The following is a 23,150-nucleotide window of genomic DNA, read 5'->3' as shown; positions in this document are numbered from 1 at the left end:
CATTCTTGAATCTTATAATTGGTTTGGTGGCAAGATAATACGCCCTAGCAGGGAGCAGGTCAGAGGACGAAAACTCACCCGGCGAACTCCAAAGAGTGTCCACCTCTCTCTGGACAAGACACCACCCATCTCACGTATTTCGAGGGTCTCAAGAGACCTTCTGGACCTGCCTCAACTTGACCCATCACGGGGAGCAGGTGAGAGGCCCCTGCAAGCGTCTCCAGGAATGGACCTTCCAAAAATTTCCATCCTGGAGACAAGGAGAAGTTCAGAGATGTCAAGATGGAGAAAGGGGATATAGCTCAGAAGCTCTCCTATTTGATTCCCTGGCGTTTAGATTGCATTTCAGGAACGCGGCCTCTCTTGGTCCAAATGCGGTGAGTGTTTTTATTGTTTTGCTTCGGCTGTGCGGACTCGTCCTTCGGTGTTTGGCAGAGTGCTAATGGAAGATATGAGAAACTGCTAAAATCAATACCGTCAGCAGGCTCTCCAGCCTACAGAGCATTCCCAGATATCTTCGATGCGCAGAACGTTGTGCGGGACGGACGTGGCGCTAAGGATCAGCCGGCGCCATTTTAAGAATCATCAAAGGTAGCCAAGATCGGATGGGCCAGGCTCGTCAGAGGTCAGAAGTTAAGTAGGGTCAGCCCTGGTTAGTATTCGGGTGGGAGACCCCCAAGGAAGACCAGGGTTGCTACGCAGAGGTAAGCAAAGCCAAAACACCTCTGTTAAGTCACCTGCCTTGGAAACCATTCGGGGATCATCGTAAATCAACTGCGATTTGAAACCCTTATAAATATACGAGGGTGGTGGGGTGGTATAGCCCAATCTCATCAGATCACAGAAGCTAGGCAGGGATGGTCTTTGGATGGGACACTTCATAAGAACATCAGAAGAGCCCTGGTGGATCAGACAAGGGGTCCACCTAGTCCAGCATCCTGACTCACACAGGGGCCAGCCAGTTCCTCTGGAGGGCCAGCAACAGGGCAGAGAGGCCGAGGCCTTCCTAAGGACATCAGGAGAGCCCTGCTGGGTCAGACCAGGGAGGGTCCATCTAGTCCAGCCTCCTGCCCCACACAGGGGCCAGCCAGTTCCTCTGGAGGGCCAGCAACAGGGCACAGAGGCTGAGACCTTAATAGGAACATGACAAGAGCCCTGCTGGATCAGACCAGTGGTCCACCTAGTCCAGCATCCTGACTCACACAGGGGCCAACCAGTTCTTCTGGAGGGCCAGCAAAAGGACAGAGAGGCCGAGACCTTAATAAGAACATCAGAAGAGCCCTGCTGGATCAGACCAGTGAGGGTCCATCCAGTCCAGCCTCCTGTCTCACACAGGGGCCAACCAGTTCCTTTGGAGGGCCAGCAACAGAGCATAGAAGCCAAGGCCTTCACGAGAACCTCAGAAGAGGCCTGATCTGAAAAGGCAGATTACTCCAAGAGCCCGGGGGCACCCAAGCCGTGTGTCTTAGGAACTGTCAACTCCCATTGCCGTTTCGGCGGTGACATCCCTCCAGGTCAAAAGCCAGATGAGCTGTTTAAGCAATCGTGAGATGTCTGGGGGGGGGGGAAGAGTCACTGATTGCGCATGGGATGCCAGCCACAGGTGGAAGGCTGGGAGAGATCTCCGTCACTGCTCAGGCTGGGAGCGGTTCTGCACCAAGGTTGGGCCAGAACCGAGAAAGTGCACGGCACAGGAGGGAGATGGCTTGACTGAAGACCCGGTGGCCAGAGAGATTCAGAAATGCAAGGGAGTGATCGTCTCTCTTGGCTCTCTCTTGACTCTTGACTCTTGCAATCCGAATGACTCTTGACTCTTGACTCTTGCAATCCGAATGTCCGTGGGCTTACAAACAGTGCTGCCACACAGGCTAAATAACACAGCCTTGATCCACTTCGGCTACGGTTGGCAAGTGGATTTTGTCATTTCACAGTTGTGAAATTCACACAAAGTGGATTTAGTGGGTGTGAAAACGCCTGGGGTTCCGTTCGGGGCACTGAGTCAGAACGGCTGTGCAAGGGTTTCAAATGAGCAAGGCGTCCCTGCTCAGAACTTGTCATTTTTGGGAAAATTGTGTGTATATGTGGGGGCGTCCTGAAAGTCCCTCACAACAACCACGAATGCCACAACGGGAGCCAAGGTTGTGTCCGCCAGAGGCCTGGGTGCGGATGGAGGAGCTCGGAGAAAAGAGAGGGGTGTGACCCTGTTACATGGGTGGATGCCCTTTTTCTGAACCTGCTGAAGCTATATCAACTTCTGGACTGCTGCTGAATGCCACAGGAGCAGATCAAGGCTTATCGGGAAACGCCAGGGAACTCCTGACTGCAAAAGGCAGCTTCGGGTGAGCGGACGGACGTTTCCTATATGGCCCAATCCTCAGTTAAGCTAAATTCACAAACGCGAGAATGTTATAAATAGAAGAGAGTGTGTGATTTCTCCCCCCAAGTCTTCATTCGAGACTTCCAACATCTCTTTGGACCTCCCTCTTTTAACACCTGGCAATGCACAAAATGCTCCAGCTTTCGTCCAAAACTGGCCGGGGCGTGGGGAGCATTTGGGGAGGACGTTCGCCCAATTCGGCCCAATTTGGCTCCCGGTGCTTTTGCGGTGTGACTCATAATCTGGCCGCGCGGCACCGTCTCAGGCGCAGGGTGTCAAAAACCGGAGTGTTTTGAAAGATAAGTAGTCACCTTCAAACATGGCTCTGCCAAGAGGCGCCTCTCCCACTTGGTCCTGTTCGGAGCACCTTTGTGCAGGTGGAAACACTCCCCTGGCAGTCACGCAAACGGAACGGAATAGAGACGAGTGGATTTTCCCCGGTCCCTTCGCTCAGTTGCTTTGGAAATTTACTCCGTGCGGGAGAGAATTGCTAAACCTTAATTCCAGAGGATGGGAAGGTTTGCAGCTCGCTTTGCAAGCGTCTCCCCCTCCCCTCCCCGCCCACTGTACAAATGAGCAGCCCCATAAAACACTGCAAAGCAAGGATTTGGAGAGCTGTTATTTGGAGTGCTGAAATTGGTTGGCTTTGGTTGGTTTCATTTGTTTGCGCGCTTGCTTTTCTCCCAAAGGGGGCCCGAAATGGCTGAAGTTGTTCTCCTTTCCTTTATTTGGTCCCCACGAAAACCGGTGGGCTCTGCCCCTGAGCCAGGGTGTCAGGCCAAGGCCTTCCCCATCCCCTCCTGCCTGGTCCTTTAACTGGAGAAGCCGGGGATTGAACCTGGGACCTCCTGCCTGCCAAGCAGAGGCTCTGCCCCTGAGCCAGGGTCCCAGATCAAGGCCTTCCCCATCCCCTCCTGCCTGGTCCTTTAACTGGAGATGCCGGGGATTGAACCTGGGACCTTCTGCCTGCCAAGCAGAGGCTCTGCCCCTGAGCCAGGGTCCCAGATCAAGGCCTTTCCCATCCCCTCCTGCCTGGTCCTTTAACTGGAGATGCCAGGGATTGAACCTGGGACCTTCTGCCTGCCAAGCAGAGGCTCTGCCCCTGAGCCAGGGTCCCAGATCAAGGCCTTCCCCATCCCCTCCTGCCTGGTCCTTTTAGCTGGAGATGCCGGGGATTGAACCTGGGACCTTCTGCCTGCCAAGCAGAGGCTCTGCCCCTGAGCCAGGGTCCCAGATCAAGGCCTTCCCCATCCCCTCCTGCCTGGTCCTTTAACTGGAGATGCCGGGGATTGAACCAGGGACCTTCTGCCTGCCAAGCAGAGGCTCTGCCCCTGAGCCAGGGTCCCAGATCAAGGCCTTCCCCATCCCCTCCTGCCTGGTCCTTTAACTGGAGATGCCGGGGATTGAACCTGGGACTTTCTGCCTGCCAAGCAGAGGCTCTGCCCCTGAGCCAGGGTCCCAGATCAAGGCCTTCCCCATCCCCTCCTGCCTGGTCCTTTAACTGGAGATGCCGGGGATTGAACCTGGGACTTTCTGCCTGCCAAGCAGAGGCTCTGCCCCTGAGCCAGGGTCCCAGATCAAGGCCTTCATCATCGTCATGGGTTGCCTCCAACCCATATCAGGCACATCCTGGGCTGATGCCAACTAGAGGTTCTCAGAATCCCCCCCCCCCCTTCTTCCCTCCCTCCGACACTTATGGAAGAAATGCACAATACGTTTCTTCAAATCCATCCAGGCTCAAAACACAACACCTTCTTTGCAAATGTAATCCGCGTGAAACCGATATATTCTTGTCAATATAGCTGGGTAAACATCCTTCCTCGCGCACGCTATTAGTCACGGGCTTGGCGTGATTCGAACCCTGTAATTTGGGCACTTCTGCCTGTTTAATAGCAAGTAGGACTCGGAAACAGCACCGGGGGAATGAAGGAACGATGCAGAGCGGTTCATTTTCGGCATTAAATTTCAAATCGAGCTGGGCTCAGCTAGCGATAGGGGGGTATCAGACGGCGAGTGAGAGCCGATGCTTCTGGCAGAGAGGTCTGAGAATCCAGGGAAGCGACTCGTCTCTCCAACAATTTTATTTCCCTCCTTTTCTTGTGTCCGGTGGCTGGAGGGGGCTCAAAATTAGTGGGAAGTAGCAGAGCAAACCAGCTGCCCACGAAGGAGCTAAGCTAGGTGAGAGCCAGCTTGGTGTAGTGGTTAGGAGTGTGGACTTCTAATCTGGCGAGCTGGCTTTGATTTCCCACTCCCCCACATGCAGCCAGCTGGGTGACCTTGGGCTAGTCACAGTCCTGATAAAGCTGTTCTGACCGAGCAGGAATCTCAGGGCTCTCTCAGCCTCCCCGACCTCACAGGGTGTCTGTTGTGGGGAGAGGAAAGGGACAGTGATTGGAAGCTGTTTTGAGACTCCTCAAAGCGGCATAGAAGAACCAACTCTTCTTCTTCTTCAGTAATACCAGGGCTCTGTCAGCCTCACCCACCTCACAGGGAAGAAAGGCTGATGCCCAGAGACAGAAATCTGCTGGTCAACGGACCAGATGCTCGTCCAGGATCACCAACCGAAGGAAAAAAAGCTGCCCATCGCAATTTATCACCGGATCGAAAGCTGCTGCCGCCTCATCAGCGGGGTTCCCGCGGTACCAGCTGCCTCGCCAGACCTCTGTGGCTGGCGCGCACGCCAGGTTGCAAAATTGCTCGAAAGACGATTCATCTCCCGCCCTCCCACACCACGCTGGCCGCCGCTGGGTCTTTCATCATCACTCTTTGGAGCAACAACGAAAGCAGGAAATATGGCTTCCGCCTAGCAGGCAGGGGGGAAAGGGGGCAGAGGGCTATGACTTCTCCGCTTCTGAATGTCCCAGTGAAGGCTGGAATCGTGCGTCAAAGCATGCCAGGGGTTCTTAAGCAGCAGCAATGTTCAGTATCGGCAAGCAGGTTCCCCGTTAGGTAGATGAAGACCGTGAGACGAAGCTGGTCTATTCAGGGACCGACTGGGGTCCATTCCAGCTTTTTTCAACTTTTTAGCACCGTGAAAGCCCTGAAATGTTCTTCAGGCTTTGAGAAAGCCCAGAAGTGGAGTGATCCTGCAAGTTATAGTTGAGAAGCAGAGCTGTGGACACGCCCACCTGGGGCTCCTCCCCTTCCCACCCCCTCCAGGCCCATAATTGGCCATTTGGGGAGGCTCTGCCCCTGAGCCAGGGTCCCAGATCAAGGCCTTCCCCATCCCCTCCTGCCTGGTCCTTTAACTGGAGATGCCGGGGATTGAACCTGGGACCTCCTGCCTGCCAAGCAGAGGCTCTGTCCCTGAGCCAGGGTCCCAGATCAAGGCCTTCCCCATCCCCTCCTGCCTGGTCCTTTAACTGGAGATGCCGGGGATTGAACCTGGGCCCTTCTGCCTGCCAAGCAGAGGCTCTGCCCCTGAGCCAGGGTCCCAGATCAAGGCCTTCCCCATCCCCTCCTGCCTGGTCCTTTAACTGGAGATGCCGGGGATTGAACCTGGGACCTTCTGCCTGCCAAGCAGAGGCTCTGCCCCTGAGCCAGGGTCCCAGATCAAGGCCTTCCCCATCCCCTCCTGCCTGGTCCTTTAACTGGAGATGCCGGGGATTGAACCTGGGACCTTCTGCCTGCCAAGCAGAGGCTCTGCCCCTGAGCCAGGGTCCCAGATCAAGGCCTTCCCCATCCCCTCCCACCAGCCTCTTCAAAGCCAGGCTCCCCACGGCCGCCTGGACCTTTTGCCTACAAGCCAACCTTTCTCCTCCCTCACGGCAAATTTAAGCCAGGATGTAAATTCCAACAGACATGCTCGGCTCAAGTGACAACAAATCACAACTTAATTGGCCATTCTCCCGCTAATTTTATTTACAACCATTACATTGCAATTCTGTAGCAGCCATGCTTTTTGGGGGGTTGTCGCTCTACACAAAACAGCGTCGTTGAGAACAATTATGCCTTAATGCCGTCATTATGTACCTGTGTTTGCACATGTCGTTAAACAACAGAAGCGCTCACAGCTCTGTGGCATGAATCAGGGACACAAACCCGCCTGCAAGCACCACAACGACAAACAGTGGAACGGCCTCTTCATGGACCAGCCCATCGCTCCCTGCAAGACACACAGCACAAAGGCAGGGCATCCAGCATGCCCCGGATCACGCCACCAGCTGTCAAATGAGCATGCCTGCACACTCCTTCACACCCCAGCCTACTTTATTCATTCTCATTTAGATATAGCCCAATCGATGGCTGCAAACGTCAACAGACCGATGCAACCTCCACACTCAGGAGCAGTATACCTCAGAATGCCCGTCACTCTCTCTCGCAGCCCAATCTAGTTCATTCATTGATTTGTTTTCCTTTATGAATTGCCCGATCAACAGCTGCGAGCCGTGGCAGGAGATGGAACCTCCATACCCAGGAGCAGCATACCTCCGAATGCCGGCTGCTGAGGGAGACAAGGTTTATCGGCATCCTGACCACTAGGAAACAAAGTTGGGGGTCTGATCCAGCGTGGAATAAGGATCAGTTTGTCAGTGGGGAAAGCATCTCTAAGAGGAAGGGGGGAAATCGGGGGGTTGTTTGTTGTCGCTGATGTTTTTCCCCTGAGAAGCTCTTTGGCAGAGACCCATATTTTTGGCAACAAGCTGGTTTAAAGAGGTTTCGTGGCATCTTCTCTTTAAAGGCAATCTCTCTCTCTCTCTGTCTCTCTCAGAATTGATGAGTGTCATGTCTACCGTTAAGAGTTCTTTCTCATTTTATTTCTTGTTTTAAAGAAAGACACCTAACGCCGGGGAAACGAGCCAGAGGAAGGGAGGAGAAGCAAAGAGACAGCTCTTGACGGATCGGGGGGGGGGGGGAATGCGTGAAAAGCTTCTGACAGAACCGAAACATTTTGTCTTCATAGAAATCGCAAGATGGTTGACATGACTCATCAACCCCCCCGACCCCCCTCCACCTAGCCATCCGTCGTGCCGGGAGTTCAAGACGAGAAAAGCCGTCTTTCCAAAACTGCTTTTGCCGGTGCTCAAAACACCACGCTGTGTCTCGGGAGGGGGGAAAAGTCAGCCAAAACACATCCACCAGACACGTACAAATATAAATACATTGCAGGCAGACAGCAGCCCTGGAAACCTACAAGGTCCAAAACCGTTCTGAAGGGGCAGGTCCTTTGATTCTCTCCTTGGAAAAGAAATCTGTGTCCCCCACTCCTTCCAGAGGCCAGAAGATACTCAGTTGGCATCTCCAAGGACAAGAAAACCAGCGACGAGAATCACGGCCCTCAACAAATGCTTGAAACCAAATGTTCAAGAGGAGAGCAAGAGCCCCTGCAACAGACACCCTGTGAGGTGGGTGAGGCTGAGAGAGCCCTGAGAGAACAGCTCTATCAGAACAGTTTTATCAGTGCTGTGGCGAGCCCAAGGTCACCCAGTTGGCTGCATGGGGAGGAGGAGCGGGGAATCAAACCCGACTTGCCAGATTAGAAGTCCGCACTCCTAACCACGACACCAAACTGGCTCTCAGTGTAAGCCCCTTTGAGGCTCCCTCGGGTGGTAAAAGGTGGTCTACAAACCCCCCCCCCCAACTCTTCTTCTTTCTTTAAGGGAAAATTGTGTTGCTTTCTCCTATAAAGAAGGAGAGCCAGATGTGTGTAATAGTTAAGAACGGCAGAATCTACCCCCCAAAAACCCAGTTCTTCTTCTTATCTTCTATTTTCTGCTTCCAAGAAGAGAGTTTTTGAAAGCAAAGCAGCCAGCTAGACCCCCTGCTCCAGACAAAGATATATCCAACAAAAAGGGCCGGGAATTTTTAGAAAAGGGCACCTTCCATAAAACATGGCGCATTTAGCACGGAGATTGCTACACGCTGGGGAAATAACGGCTGATAACAAAAGCACCCGGATGCCCCGTTTCTCCCACCTTTGATTTCACTTGGACCTTCTGCTGGGTGGGGAGGCTGGAATCTTGCAGGGAGAGAAAGAGAGAGAGAGAGGCATCCCCTCCTGCCGGTAAACACAAAGCTCCCCCCCCCCCATCCTTAAAACTATTAAAATCAAACCTTCAGGCTTCAACCACAGAAAAGTCAGAGGATTAAATCCCCCCCTCCCTGCCCCAGCAGCTTGGTCTCAAATTCCCGGCTAATCCGCCTCATTTGTGCATGAAACCAAACCTGCTTAACTGGAAAAAACCTGAAGTCAAAGGAGCTGGAAACCTTTTCTTCCCCTCCGGAGACCACGTGGGTGACTGGGTTACTCAGGCTTTCTCTAGAGCAGGGGTAGTCAGCCTGTGGTCCTCCAGATGTCCATGGACTACAATTCCCATGAGCCCCTGCCAGCGTTTGCTGGCAGGGGCTCATGGGAATTGTAGTCCATGAGCATCTGGAGGACCACGGGTTGACTACCCCTGCTCTAGACCACGATGAAGCGTGCCCCCAGGAAACACAGGTTCGAACGCCCACCCTGCCTTGGAAGAAGATTGCTGGGAGACCTCGGGCCAGTCGCGCACAGCCTAGCCTACCTCGCAGGGTGTTTTTTTTTTAAATCTTCCTTTTCGAAAAATAACCAGAAAAAGAAGGGCGGAAATAATGCAAAGCCCAGTAATGTGTTTTTTTTTTTTTAAAGGAGAAAAGAAGTCCTACATATATGGTGTGGGAATAAATATATAACAGCAGGGACGTCCGATCTACAGATAAGCTTCTGTAAAAGGTTTCTGAGTATCTTACATTCATATGCAAGAGTCATCTATGCGCGGTGTGTTCAAATATTCATAAAGCTGCAGGGCCTTCGGTCCACCGATTTTGCAGGAGGAGAATATTTCTCTCTCCGCTGCCGTAAGGCAAGGCTTTACGTTGTAGTGAGGGCCACGCAGGGCCCATTTTTGTGGACCCCCAGTTAAGCCTCCAGGAGGCGAGCGGGTAGCTTAAAAGCCCACCAGCGCCTTCGAAAATCAAGGCGAATTCTAATACTAAATAGATATGAGCCATGGCTTCCTTAAGGGACCACGATGAGGGTAAAACAAAGAAGAAAAAAGTAGGCAAGCAACTTTCCAGCCTCCCTTTAGGGCGAAGGAGTAGTACACATGACGTGAATAAAATAAATGTTGTGGGGGGAAGGAGAAGGGAAACACAGCTACATTTTAAGAAAGAAGCCGGCAACGTTTCCTGAAAACTCATTGGGCTGGACTAGCAAAGAAGAAGGAGGAGGAGGAGGAGAGGGAGAGGGGGAGGAAGAAGAAGGGCTGTTTTTTGCAGGAGCCTCAAAGCGGCTGAAAACCACCTACCGTTTCTCTCCCCATAACAGGAGGTGAGTGTGGCTGAGAGAGCTCTGAGAGAACTGTGACCGGCCCAAGGTCACCCAGCTGGCTGCAGGTGGAGAATCGAACCTGGGTCTCCAGATTAGATGCTGCCTTTCTTAACGACACTGTGCTGGCTCTCACATGCACAGATATTGTAGCAGCTGCCCTTATCGAAATAGCCTGGGAAAGTCCGATCTCATGGGGACAGAACAGAATAATCTACATATGCCAACTACAATTAGCATATGATTCTGTGAAGGTTCAAGGGGGTGGCAGGTTACAGTAGATGAACGATTTGGATGTGAGTGTCCTGCATAGTGCAGGGGGTTGGACTAGATGACCCAGGAGGCCCCTTCCAACTCTATGATTCTGTTATTCTAAATCTACCGCAATGCCCCCCTGTAGAGGGTCCTTCTTATGCTGCTGAATCAAGCTTGCATATTCTGACAGTAATTCTGGGAGGTCTACAGCCCAACCCCAAAGCCAAAAAAGGAACACAACCCAACCGTAACAGGTAGGAACTCAGAAGTTGAGCTGTACAATAAAATAATGCAAAACCTGTTGATTATTTATTATAGTGCACAATTAAAAACACAACAAAAACTTCATAAAAACTATACAGAACTAACAGCACATAAGACCAAACGCATTTTTAATTGGGCACTGTAATAAATAATCAACAAGTTTTACGTTATTTTATTGTACAGGTCTACAGGCCACACCTGGGGGACAGCAACCTGGCTCTCCCCCACTTCCCCCGGCCTTCCGTCCACGCCTACCTCCACGGCCTATCAATCTTCATGCCCACAGCTGTCTCCCGAGCTTGAATGCAAGATGAATTACAACTCTGTCTGTTCCTCCCTGGGACCGTGCATCTATAACCACCAACCTCATCAAACGCCATCTCCCCCGGTTGCTTCTTGGGGAAATTATTTTTAAAAGGGGAAAAACAACCTGTGCATGTATTTATGGCATTACTTGCTACTGCGGCCCTTTCTCCTCTCCCTGCCTTGCCGCTCTTTATGAGGATAGATCGTCGGGCGGTAGAAGTGTAGACCTTCATCCGTGGATGGTCACTGAGCACAGGGATGGAGTCCCCGCCCCAACAGATGCTGTGAATTTCCTGCCTGTTGCACAAACAATTGCTGTCTGTGTCTCTCCCCGTCTTGTGGTCTTTGGAGGTATATTTTCATTTTTACACCTGCTAGATTAGAAGGTTAGATTCGCCAACCCCAGTGCACAGGGAGCCACTTTACACTGTGGGTTGCCAGCTCCGCCCTGGGAATACCTGAAGAGTTGGAGTTCCTAGATCAAGGCCTTTCCCATCCCCTCCTGCCTGGTCCTTTAACTGGAGATGCCGGGGATTGAACCGGGGACCTTACATGTGCATTTGTTTGCATCATGTAGACATTTTCTGTGTGGGTTTGACCTGGGGTTTTGTCATCTTTGTGTGCAGCATTTCTGTCTACGCAAGGAGAGAGAATCCGAGGTCTGATTCTCACAAGGGAGAACTGTAATCAAAATCGGAATCGAAGCAGAGCAGATAAGAAATTCAAAGCCAGCCCTTTTCCCAAACAGATAAGGGAATGGAGTGGAGGAACTTGTCCTATCTGTAATCACAGTCTGGTTTCTCGGGTCCTTGCAGCCAACTTCCAATCTTACTGAGCGAAGGAAGGCGATCCCCTCTGTCCCAATCCATTAGAAGATCCTCATTTCCATATTCCATTTCAGAATAAGATTAAAACAAACAAATAGCATGATTTTCTTTCTCTCTCCCCCCCCCCCTCCCCTATACACAGCGGGGAAACCCAGGCCTTGTGAAAATAATTGAAGTGTCAAGATTTTTTTATACAGCAGAGAGCTGTAAACAGACCTGGTTGTCAAGGGAAAGCCGTTCCAGTTCCGTGTCCTTTCAAAGAACAGGGGTGGGAGAAGTCTGGTTTAATTTGCCCGTTCCTTCGTTCCCAACAGAGGAAAGAAAAATTATAAGAGTGTTTCCAAGTTGAGAGAAAGCACAACAGAAGCACTGAGACCTGCCTCTCCCCTCGAGGAAGCTTGGGGGTTAAATGCGGATGCCGCCAAGTGATGGTCTGGCCAAAATTGCATTGCAGAGAAACCAAAATGGATGTAGGAAGAGAATCAGACCAGTGGCCCATCTAGTCCTGCATCCTGTCTCACCCAGGGGCCAACCAGTTCCTCTGCAGGGCCAACAACAGGGCAGAGAAGCCAAGGCCTTCACAAGAACATCAGAAGAGGCCTGCTGGGTCAGACCACTGAAGTTCCATCTAGTCCTGCATCCTGTCTCACCCAGGAGCCAACCAGTTCCTCTGCAGGGCCAACAACAGGACAGAAAGGCTGAGGTCTACATAAGGACATCGGAAGAGCCCTGCTGGGTCAGACCAGGGGTCCATCTAGTCCAGCATCCTGTCTAATAAAGTGGCCAACCAGTTGCCCTAGAGGTCCAAAAAGAGGACACAGAAGCCAAGGTCCTCCCCTGGCACAAAGATTCAGAGAATGTCTGCCCCAATCATAGAATCATAGAGTTGCAAGGGGTCTACAGGGTCATCTAGTCCAACCCCCAGCACAATGCAGGAATATAGAGGTTGTATTAGACACCAAGGCTTCCTCCATGAATCCCTCTAATCCCCTTTTGATGAAAATACGCTGATGGAACCACCCAACCGCCTACCCTGATAATATTATGCATCCTGCTATATCCCAGAAAAAAAGGAACATTTGGTGGGTTTAACTTTTTCTTCTTAGGGATGGGCGATTCAACTAGCATAAGCCTGAAAATAATTTAATCGATGCTGATTCGGGTGCTTTTGGGGTTTATCTGAGCCGAATCGAACATCCCCTGAATTTGAACCAGCTAGATCAGAGAAGCCCGAATCGATTTCGGCTTGATTCAGCTGGTTGAGAAATCGTCCACCGAACAGCTGATCTTGGGGATCAGCTGCTAGGCAAGCCCTTTAAATGCCACCCCCCAGCTCTCCTTAGCCTGGGAGGAATCAGGGGGAGCAATCTTTACAATCAGCTGTTTGGTGGGCCCTTTAAATGCCTCTTCGTCCCCCACCCCTCCGGTTGCTTTGCAGGTTAAGGAGGACCAATTCTCCTTAGCCAAACCGCTGATCTACACACAGAGCCTGCAAATTACTCGGGGGCTTTATGAATGATGCCAGCTGTAAATAGGAAGATTGAATATTATTACTGGGGGGGAATTAATGGTGTTATTAGAAGCATAAATCTGAAATTGGCCTCAGTCAATCTAACCTGAGCGGTGCTTGAAATTTCCCATCGCTGCATGTGGTGCTCGGAAATCTTACTGTGCACAAGGGCTCTGCCTGCAGGGTTACGGGCTCTGAGTTCGGGGTGGGTGGGATTTGGGACAGGGAAGGGCCTCGGTGGGGCATAAAGCTGATGGGGAGGGCCATTTGTAGATGGCCTCAGAGAGTGATGGAGTTGCAAGTTTTGGGGAGGAGACTGGAAGAGCACCTGTCCAGGAGGGTATGATTTTTAAGTCCCGGAAAAGGTTGGAGGGCTGGACCGGCTGGCTCTTGCTGGTCTCTTCCAGCTCTGCCAGATTCCGAGGATAATTCAGATCTTTATTATTCTATTCTAATTCTACAAGGAGTAATGGTCCCTAACTGTTACGTATAACCTCCCTCCCCTTTTTCTGTATGTCTATTTACTTTCTGGAAAATCACATTTATATTCCAGGACTGTGTTTCCTGCCCTATGGATTTGCAACGACATGAGGCTGGCGCAAATGCAGCCCCGCCCGCAGCAGAGGCAGGAAATTAAAGCCGACGAAAACACATATTAATGGGTCCTATTATTCCTAAGAAAACCCCATTTATCGCCGCAAAAGGAAAACCCAAGTGGAATTAAGATACATGGGTCCTCAGCAATCGATCCCATTATTAAGCGAGGGGGGGGGGGGGTCCGCGGCTCTTCTTTCCCCGTCGTACGGCGTGGCTTATGAATTACTTTTCACTGTAAGTAAATTATTATGACACCCAGCCTGAGGTTTTGGGCGGAGGGCTGCGTTTCTCTCCCTCTCTCTGGCGTGGATGTTCCGTGAGCTTTCCTGATCCATCACGGCTTTCTAACAGGACCTCGTTAGCTTAAATTAATATAGAGCTTAGCAGGCACTTGTTTATTAGTTAAGTGTTCCCTTATAAAATTAATCGCCAGCCCTTAAGGTTTGTGTTTCCCCCCCCCCGTCGAGATTCGGTTATATTAAAGAGCCAACCTGTCCAGCTCGCTTGCGGGTTTTCCCCGGGGAGGTCTGTTTAGGCCGAGAGGTGCTTTCCGCAGGATAGAGAACGTGCCGTCCACTAACGCTGGGGAAATACCCAGAGATTGGGGGGGGACGGGGTTTGAGGAGGGGCGCGACTTCAATGGGATATAATTGTCAAGGAGCCCATCTTCCAAAGTGGCTATTTTCTCCAGGGTACATAGAAAGCCCAGGGAAAACAGATTCATTCATTCATTCATTCATTCATTCATTCATTCATTCATTCATTCATTCATTCGATTTATTTCCCGCCACTCCCAAATGGCTTGTGGCGGGTCACAGTGTCTTGAAACCCCATTAAAACTCCCATTAAAAGACTTAAAAACATCACAGTATGGCGACACAATAATAAAATCCCCTTCCAACCCCCCCCCCCTTCCTGTCAGATCTCGGAAGCTAAGCAGGGTCAGCTTGGAAGGGGGACCTCCAAGGAATACCAGGGGGGCTACGCAGGGGCAAACCAACTTCGATAAACAAACAAACAAACAAATTACCGTATTTGCCTGCGTATAAGACGACTGGGCATGTAAGACGACCCCTCAACATTTCCACTCAAAATACAGTACTATGGGCCACTATGGGCCACTATGTCTATCCCAACTGAAGTGCACCCGGCGTATAAGACGACCCCCCCACTTGGAGGCATGTTTTTCAGGGGGGAAAAGTAGTCTTATACGCCAGCAAATACTGTATCTATCTATCTATCTATCTATCTATCTATCTATCTATCTATCTATCTATCTATCTATCTATCTCTCTCTCTCTCTCTCTCTCTCTCTCTAGGGGAACTGATCTCTGCTGCATGGATCCACGTGAGACAGGCTACGGTGCGGATAATATGACAAGAACCTCCTCTCTTCACCAGATCCCTGCTTCTCCCAAGGTGACGGAGCAGAAAACCCGATAATGAGGGAGTCTTGAGGAAACCAGAGAGAGAGAGAGTACAGTTCCCAGTGGGAAAAAAAATCTTAAATTATAACTTATTATACGTTAAAAAAAAAAAAGGAGAGAAAGAATGGGCCTAGTTACAAATTTAACTAGCTGGGAGCCCCCACTGAGAGAGCTGCCTGAATAATAGAACAGAGGGACCGTACGCTGTTGGTTGCACCAGCTCAAGTTTCCGAGGAGGCCGGGCTTCTCAATTTCTAGCATCTGAATCCCAAAGTCCTGAGGGTGCCCAATATTCGGCAGCAACCAGTTCTGTAGAACAGGAGTAGTCAACCTGTGGTCCTCCAGATGTCCGTGGACTGCAATTCCCATGAGCCCCTGCCAGCGTTTTCTGGCAGGGGCTCATGGGAATTGTAGTCCATGGACATCTGGAGGACCACAGGTTGACTACCCCTGCTGTAGAAGACCACAAAGGCATGCCACTCGCAGGGACCCTTCTAACACGGCAAGGCAGGGTGTTGTCGAGAAAAGGAGCCAAGCCTGTTGACCAACTGGACACTCGGAATATTGTTGCAATGTCCAGGCTGTTTGGGGGGAATTGCAAAGATCGGGATGTCACTTTGGGACGATCAGAGAACCACAAAAAGAGTTGCCCAAAGAGTTATCTGACTCTGGTCTCGGTTGGAGGTCCTGAGGAGGGCTGGGATCTCAAAGGGCTCCAGTGGCACAGAGTCCCCCCTCCCAAACAGCCCTTTTCTCCAAGGAAACTGATCTCTGCAGTCTGGAGAGGGGCTGTACTTCCGAGGGATCCCCAGGTCCCGCCTGGAGGCTGGCATCCTTACCCCAGTCCCCAGTTCGCCTCCCGCGCTCGGCTCAGAGCCCACTGTGATCACGGCAGGGCCGGCCCCAAGAAGCATCAGGGTGCTGTTTACTTGGCGCGGCGAGATTGCTGCGTAGAACGCCATTCATTTCCTGGGAGAGCTCATTAGAGCTTTGATTGCCCGGCCAAGCTACGTCCGAAGGAGCTCTTCAAGAGCTCTCGGTGGGAAGGAGAGAGGGAGGAGGCAAGGCCAGGACCATCGGCAGAGCTGGTGCCACACTGGGGGACCCGGCGGTCCAAACCAATTACTTGTTTTTCTAATTGCCGTCACGCCCCCCAATCCAGGAACTGTCCAATCGTCCGGGAGCTGTCGACGTCTGCAATAAATCTCATTGCCTTTGGGGATGTTTATTATTCCTCCTCATCCCTCCGTATAACCAGGGGTGACGTTTGCAGACAGCGGCGTCTCCCTTTCCGCAGCTTTAGAAACGTGGGCAATTTTCAGCATTCCAGCATCTACCCAAAGGAATTGTTGCTGGGCTACCATGGAAAAGCCCTGGAGAAACCTCTTCCACCAGTCGGTTACGGAGGCCGGGATGACTGCAGCCCGGAAATGGAAGTGTTGACCTCCGCCAAGGTCACCAGGGTGGCGCTCAAGAGCACCATAATCTCTCTGGTGTTTGCTCAGTTTTAAGAAGAAGAGTTGGTGTTTTATGCCCCGCTTTTCACTGCCTGGTGGAGTCTCAAAGTGGCCTTTCCTTCCTCTCCTCCCAGATAGCCGAGAGAGCTCTGAGAGAACTGATCTGTGAGAACAGCTCCAACAGGACTGTGACTAGCCCAAGGTCACCAAACTGGCTGCACGTACAGGAGGAGTGGGAAAGCAAACCCAGCTCTCCACATTAGAAGTCCTGGCTCTTAACCATGACAAAAAGTTGTCTTAGAAAGTGGGGGAGGGCCTCTGTCAAGGGAGCTGAATGGCAGAGTGAGAATTTGAAACCAGGTCTCCTGGATACTAGCCCTAAACTCTACTCCCAAAATGTCCCCAAACTTTTCCAACCTGGAGAGGTACCTTTGACATCTTGACACTGAGTGGCAATGGCAAAATGGCTGCCACAGGAGGCGGAAACAATCCGCAAATGGCGGCCTCGGGAGGCGGAGCTAGCTGCAGAAGACCTGCACACAGGTGCCACCTAGATGACATCTAGAGCGGCTACAACACAGATACTGGTAAACAATACCGGTAATGACGGAAAGGGGCTAGCCGTAACAACAGCAGCCCGGCACAGGAATCCACCGCTGAATTAAAAGGGAATGCAGAAACCGATTTCAGGGCGGGAAGAGCTGTCTTCGCAGAACTGGAGGCCTGCCTGAACTGCTGGCTTCCTCAGAGTCCAGCTCTGAAAAGACTAGCAACTCTCTCAGCCTGCTGACCCCCAGCTCCCTTGACCCTGACCTATTGACCAAACAGCCCTGCTCTCCTTCCTTGAACTTCTACACCTCTGAAACTGCTCTCCTGCTTCGTTCCTAGGTCAGGGCAAACTGACAGGAAGCAACAGAGATGGGATGCATTATTTAAAGGCGCACATGCACACCTGGCTTGCAGGGAGCATTTTTAGAGGCAGAGCCACCCAACTTGTTTCCAAAAAGCATTGGGGGGGGGGTGGATGGACCGAAAAGGCATTGTATTTGGGATTCTTCCCCGGAATTACAAACCCAGGCAATACAGACCAGAACCCCGGGAGAAAACGGCTGTTTTAAAAGGGGGATCGTAGGTTGAAATAACCACAAGCCCTTTGCAGACTTTAAGTGTATGCAGCGAATGAAAAAGATTGCAAAGACCAACACAGGGCACTGGTACGGTTGCCAACCTCCAGGCAGAGATCTCCCAGAATTAGAGGCAGAGCAACAGAGATCCATCCCGCTCAAGAACTTGGCTGCTTTGGAGGGGGCCCTCTTCCGCTTTGGACCTTCTCCCAGTCCTCAAACTTCACCCTCCCTGGGCTCCATGGCCCCAAACCTGCAGGAATTTCATAGCCCAGAGGAATTGAGATTATTGCTCGTTTTTTAAAGCGTCTGTGTCCTTTTTCTTCCTTTTCTCGGCTGGGAAGCCAAAGTTGTTCCAACTTGTCAAAAGCCTCTGGAAACTTTCCTTTTTTGCATATATATTGCCTCCAGCCGGTGGACACACTCAAGGTCATCCTCTTACCTTCAAGGTGTCCTTGCCGGATTCCAGAACATTAATCTTGGCTTGGTCTTTCCCCCAGCCTGTCTCCCCCTCGCCGCCCGTCTCCTGACCCTCCTCTGCCTAGCCGTTTCCCCCCACATCAGGCCGGCAAGCCTGACGGGAGATGAGCCAACCCGAAAAGGACCACTTCTGCAGGAAAATCATGAAATAAACACAAGCCCCGGCTTCGGCTGCAGAGCGCGGCGGGGAGAAGGCGAGATGCCCGCTGACCGGGCGAAATGATTTAGAAGTTAATAAATGTTAAGGGCCGCTCTATAAATCACTCTGCCCTGAAAAGCGGCCTGGGCGGAGGGTTTAACAAGGTAGCTGAAAGGTTTTATTCAAAAGCCGTTTGTGGGGGGGGGGGAGGCATGCAAAAGAGTCAGATAACTCTTTGGGCAAACGAGGGGGCTAAAGAGGGGAGCTCTCAGCCGGAAGCAACCTCATTGGGTTGGTTGATCTGGCTTTTTCTCTAAGAGCTCTCAGGGAAGGCCTGGGATGGTAACATTCAACACACTGCAAGGAATAAATGGAGGAGGAGGAAGAGGAGGAGGAGGAAAAGAAGAAGGAAGAGGACCTGTTTTTTGCAGCCCACTTTTTACTGCCCGAGGGATTCCCAAAGCAGCTTCCCTTCCTCTCCCCACAACAGGGGCAGGTGGGGCGGAGGGAGCTCTGAGAGAACTGCTCCGTGAGGACAGCTCTAAGAGAACTGTGTAGGCATGTCGAAGCGCAACAGAAGAGCCAAACTCGACCCCAGTAACACCTTAGATTGGGGGTGTGTGAGGTTTTCAGAGAGGAAGGGGTCTTTGATTCTGAAAACCTCATCCCCTCCCTGTCTGTCCGTCCGTCCGGCCAAGTCTTGTTGAGCTAATGAGCTACTGGATTCGAATCTAGATTTTCGGTCACAAAGCAGTCACAGCAGAGGTTTCTGGTGAACTGCCATGGCCAGGAGGTTCCCAACCTCCAGGCGGCAACTGGAGTTACCCCCAGAGGAAACGGCTGCCTGAGAAGGTAGGCTCCAAGGCAGGGTACCCCCTGAAGCCCCTCCCCTCCCCAATCCCCGCCTGCTTCAGGCTCCGCCCCCTCCCAACGTCCAGGTATTTCCCGCCCCAGCGCTGGAAGCCCCGTTTCAGGCTGAGAGCCTGGCGGGTGTGGAGTTTCCTCAGGGAAATGCCGGTCGCTCCTCCCAGAACTTCAGAGCGAACCAAATCAAGAAATTGCCTCTTTGCCTGCAGTCAAGGGCACTTAAGAAATGAAGAGCACGGCCTAATTCCTGAGAGGGGAACCCTGAAACACTCGAATTATGATTGCCGGAGAGAGGGCAGCACAGGGCCTTCAAGCGTCCGGCCGATGCTTTGTGTAAAACGGCCAATGAAGGCTGGCGATCTCCAGGGGCTACAACTGAGCTCCAGAGGTCAGTCCCCTTGGAGAAAATGGCTATTTGGAGGGGGGATTACAGAGCATTAGACCCTTCTCAGGTTCCTCCAGTCTCATAACCCCTCCCTATTTGGTCTCTTGCATTTGGGCAGATAAGATCAGCAATGACTCAAGATTTTCTCTTGAGTTACTGGGAAGGTCCCCGATCAAGGCCTTTCCCATCCCCTCCTGCCTGGTCCTAAAAAGATTGGGGGAAGCCGAGCAGGGAACGGGCAGGGACAGAAAAGTAAATTTACTGAGCACCAGTGCTAATAACCGGGTGTGTGCCGCAGTGAGAAAGCCCTGTCACTTCTGAACAGTACTCCGTTAATGATCTGCAGCTCCCTGAAGCTTGGCGAGGCCCCCTTCCCACGGAGCATGAAACCTCCTCGTATCCCCTCCGGGCCTGTGAGCTCTGGGGGCAGAGAGGATGCATGGTTTATTCTGGGAACTCCGGGGGGCCTTATTAAGACAAATTATTGAAAATTAGATCACAGGCACATCAGAAGAGCCAAGCCAGTTGCAACAATCCAAGTCCACCCAGCCTCGTTAAGAACCTAACGAAGGGAGAGGGGCGGGCTGCGTTGACACACCAAGACTGGGGATAAAGCAGAATAAGGGTTTGCCGCCCCCCTGCATGAGTCCTGTAACGTCCACCTCTCCTGCGTCGTCCACATAAACAAGCACATGAATGTGAAAATCTCAGGGCTCTCTCAGCCTCACCCACTTCACGGGGTGTCTGTTGTGGGGAGGGGAAGGGAAGGAGATTGTAAGCCGCTCTGAGCCTCCTTTGGGTACAGAAAAGCGGCATATAAGACCCAACTCTTCTCCTTCTTCTTCAGTAATATCAGGGCTCTCTCAGCCTCCCCTCCCTCACAGGGTGTCTGTTGTGGGGAGAAGAAAGGGAAAGCGATTGTAAGCCGCTTTCAGCCTCCTTCGGGTAGAGAAAAGCGGCATACAAGAACCAACTCTTCTTCTTCTTCGTGTGTTGGCCACATAAACACACACATGATCTTATGAAGGTCTGCTGCCCCTTTGCATGAGTTCACCATTAACCTCTCCTGCAAAAGCCACGTGATTGCACAGAGATTCCTCACCGCTCTGCACAAGCTCAGCAAATGTTCACCACGTTCCTGAGTCCAGCAATATGCAAACCATGTTCCTGAGTCCAGCAATATTTAACTTTTCTGGCGGAGCCCATATGAACTCATGCATGAATGTTAACCTCACCTGCGTAGTCCGCGGCATCTGTAAGCACATGGCGGGTGCTTCCACACGTGCTAAATTACGTGGTTTCTTTTTTTTTTAATTTAATTTAATTTCAAGAAGGAAAACAACATGTAAAGCTAAAGACCATATGGACAAAAAAAGAGAGAAACGCCGAAGAGAATACAAATAATCTGTATTCCGATTCCTAAAATGGCGTCATTTTTGTTACAATGCAAATCCATGACTCGTTACCTCAAGTCTCCAATTATATTACCATTTTACATATATTACAATCTGAACGTTTCTTTACATAATTAATTAAATTAACCCAAACTTTATTGAAATCCTCATTCCTTTGTTCCCCTTTGAATTACTTACAAAATTATTGCTAATTTCCCCAAATTTTAAATTGCCTTATTTTATTTCTCCATTTACCCAATATAAAAGTTTCTGTGTGTTTTTTTTTTCAATTTGTGACAATTATCATCCTGGCTGCTACAAGAAGAAAATGCACCAAAGTTTTCTGCTAATACTGAGCAGGAATAAATTAAGGAGAACTAATTGAACTGAGGGATCTAGCTTCTCTGTTACAATTTTTCTTTCTGATTTCTGTGTTTTTTAATCAATTCCTCAGACTCATTACTGGACATTGCCACCACATATGGACAGACACTCCTGCTGGTGTTTCCGGCTTAAGCACCCATTCTGCGTGGTTTTTCCTGTTCACTTTCTCCCCTCCGTTGTGTGAGGCTATCGCCGCTTAATGGCCGATTGAGCGTGGCGGAAATATCAGAGCAATGCTGTTTTCCACTGGTTGGGCCTGTTTTGACGATGTTAAACAAACTTACTAGTCCAACCGCAAGCATCCGACAAAACAAGGAAGGATCTTAGGGTTAAGGTGCATCCTGCACCAACAGACACTTCCAGATAGTCATCAAGGGCCGTCCCAGGTAGAGCACATTGCAGTAATCTAATCTCAAAGTCCCCAAGGCAGCAAGATCTTTTCCTGCCCAGGAAGGTCTGCCATTGATTGACCAAACAAAGCCACTGAAAGGGACCCATGGCCACTGCTGCCATTATTTATTCCACAGAAGGCTCAGGAACACCACCCCGAGAGGGGGAACAGCCAGGGCTGCACGCAGCAAAGAAGACACTCGGGAAATCCGAACCCTGTTTCCAAACATGTTGAGCATCAAGAGCCATGTCCTTCTGGAAACCAAGCAATTTTGCATCATTTGCAGCCCCAATAGGAAAAGCCATGCTTTAGACTATGAAGGAAGGAAGGAAGGAAGGAAGGAAGGAAGGAAGGAAGGAAGGAAGGAAGGAAGGAAGGAAGGAAGGAAGGAAGGAAGGAAGGAAGGAAGGAAGGAAGGAGAATAGGACTCAGGGCTAAGGGAGGGAAGGAGGGCACAGATACAGCCGAAGTAATAAACTACTACAAAAACATTCTGACAGGAGCCCAAACGAAGACAGAGAGGTCTTACCTTGGTAGAATTCCCAAGACGTTGAGCGGAGTCCAAGGGAGCCGCCTGCTGTCTGGTCCCCTCCCTATATCTTCTGGGGCTCTGTCCAAATCCTCTTTCCCACAGCAAGGTCTGTTAGAAGTCCTGAGCTCCAGCAGACGGGGGTCTATTCCCCAGAGTCGCTGGATGCTGAGAACAGCTCATGGCTCCCAGGTGCAGAAGGCTAGTGAGAAAAAAGAAGAAATAACGTTTCAGAGGTTTCTAGGGTGAGTTCAGCCACGGCCATTTTAACATGGATTTATTCCCAGACCACACTTCTTCAAAGCTGATTTACAGTCCTCTTTGAAATATAAACCAGAAAAAACACTCCCCCAGAAGCCTAAAGTGCACCCAACAAATATCCTCAACACAAAATAATTGGCAGTATGCAAAAGCTATCTTGACATGCAGCGGCTAAAAGCAATTTGAGCAGAGGGAAACAAACAAATGAGGGAGCTGACCAGAAACGCCGCGAGGTTTGCCCTTCAGGTAGTTCAGCAGCAGGGGAAACAGCGATTGAGCTTTGTTGCCTTTCTGAAACGGAGCCGGCCAGGTGCGCGCGAAAAATCAAATCCAACACAGCTTTTATCCACAGGCCAAGGAAACGAAACACCGGATCCCTTTCTCCAGCCCCAGCTGAGTTCCTCTAGGTCAGCGTTTCCCAACCTGTGATTCGGCACCCCAAAGTGGCCTGCAAACCCTTGGAAAGGGGGTCATGGGTCACCTCTTGCTGATGGCTGCCCCTGCCCTTTCTGTCGCTCTCTTTTGCATGTTGGAAACTGAGAACTGACCTGGGGAACCCTCTCTTTAATGTCAAACATTAGCTGTTTCCCCCACGTGCCACATATCTGTGTTGATCGAATAAGAAATTCCCGTTGTTTTTAGGATGAGTTCCTTTGAATTTTGGGAGGCGGAGGATCAGAGGGGGTCACGGAGAAGGTGCTCAAAAGTCAAAAGTGGGCATGTCAGCACCATAATAAATGGGGTTTCCAACCTCCAGGTGGTGTCTGGAGATCTCCTGGGATGGTAGTTGATCTCCTGAGAAAATGGCCACTTTGGAAGGTGGGCTCTAAGACATATATCCGAATCCCCTTCTGGCTCCAGGAGCCATTCAGAATGACGGGC

The 23,150-nt window shown here is 51.0% G+C and overlaps 1 protein-coding gene across 2 annotated transcripts in view; it reads right to left on the bottom strand.

Moving 5' to 3' along the window:
* The window catches only part of LINGO1 (leucine rich repeat and Ig domain containing 1), a 210,766-nt gene that overhangs the window by 163,323 nt on the left and 24,293 nt on the right, over positions 1 to 23,150 (bottom strand). For both annotated transcript variants that reach the window (XM_077317708.1, XM_077317709.1), the window contains exon 2: positions 22,008 to 22,209. The gene's annotated coding sequence lies outside the window, so the exon portion shown is untranslated. The remainder of the gene's footprint in view (positions 1 to 22,007; positions 22,210 to 23,150) is intronic.

This window comes from Paroedura picta, chromosome 18 (genome assembly GCF_049243985.1).
Source record: "Paroedura picta isolate Pp20150507F chromosome 18, Ppicta_v3.0, whole genome shotgun sequence".
In the NCBI taxonomy this organism is placed as follows: domain Eukaryota; kingdom Metazoa; phylum Chordata; class Lepidosauria; order Squamata; family Gekkonidae; genus Paroedura; species Paroedura picta.
This window is presented reverse-complemented; position numbering and strand designations above follow the sequence as displayed.